This window comes from Aureococcus anophagefferens (genome assembly GCF_000186865.1).
Source record: "Aureococcus anophagefferens unplaced genomic scaffold AURANscaffold_249, whole genome shotgun sequence".
Lineage (NCBI taxonomy): Eukaryota > Pelagophyceae > Pelagomonadales > Pelagomonadaceae > Aureococcus > Aureococcus anophagefferens.
Window position 1 is genome coordinate 1 of NW_008705784.1, and position 1129 is coordinate 1129.

The window sequence follows — 1129 nt, forward strand, 5'->3', positions numbered from 1 at the left end:
ACGCGTTGTGGTGTTGGCGTTGGCGCTGCGGCTCGAGGCGCTGCCGACGCGTACGATTGTGCTCTCCAGCGCCGGAGAGCAGCTCGCACCGCCTCAGCTTGCTCAGCTTCAGCTTTGGCATGAGCGAGCCTAGGAATTTTCTTGCTCGGTTCCGGCGCGCGCGCCGCCAGCTTGTGCGCTAAGTCGATCGCCGCGCAAATGCGCACTCTGAGCGGCTCTCGCGCGCGCTGCGCGCACGATTTGATCGCCGCGTCGATCGGCGCACGAGCTGCGCGTCACCGTGCTTGCTGAGCTTCTTCGCGACGTCGAGGACGCCTGTCCCAGCAGCGCGTGGTCGTCGGTGCCGACGGACGCGAAGACCGCGAGCGAGACGGGCGCGAGGGCCGACAGGGCCTCCTTCGCCTCGCCCTCGTCGATCGTGGCCGGGACCTCGATGGGCGCGTTCTACTCTTCCCGGCGCGCGGGCAAGTCGCGCCTGGACGCGTCGCTCGTCGCCATCGACGTCGTGCTCGAGTTCGACGGCCTCGCTTCCGACGCCCACGCGAAGTTCAAGAGCTCGCTCGAGGCGTCGCTCCGCTGGGAGCAGCGCCTCGTGGTCTGCGCACGCGCGCGCGCCGTCGTGCTCGTGCGGGACTCCGCCGACGTCGTCCTCTCGACCTTCGACTGCCACGCGCGGCCCCGGCGCCCGAGGCCTGGCGCGGCGACCTCTTCGCGGACGAGTAGTCGGGCGCCGCCGCCTGGGACTCGCGCGCGCGCGCGGACGGAGCCCCGGCTGATCGCCCTTTTGGCCAGCTGAAGTGCCGGCGCAACATGGCTGGCTCGCAGCGCAGTGTTGCCGCCCTGCTCTGGGCGCTCGTCGCAACGACCGCGCGCGCGCTCGCGCCGCCGCGGAGCGGTCGCGCCGCGCCGCCGCGCCGCACTTCCGTCGCGGTCCGCGGGACGCTCAAGCCCTACCTGTCGACGCTCATCGGCGGCGACGGCCTCAGCTTCGAGGAGTCGCGGAGCCTCTTCGGCGCCTTCTTCGACGGCACGGCGGCGCCCGAGGAGGTCGCCGCCGTGCTCTGCTGCCTGCGCCAGAAGGGCGAGTCCTTCGAGGAGGTCGCGGGCGCGGCGACGGCGATGCGCGACG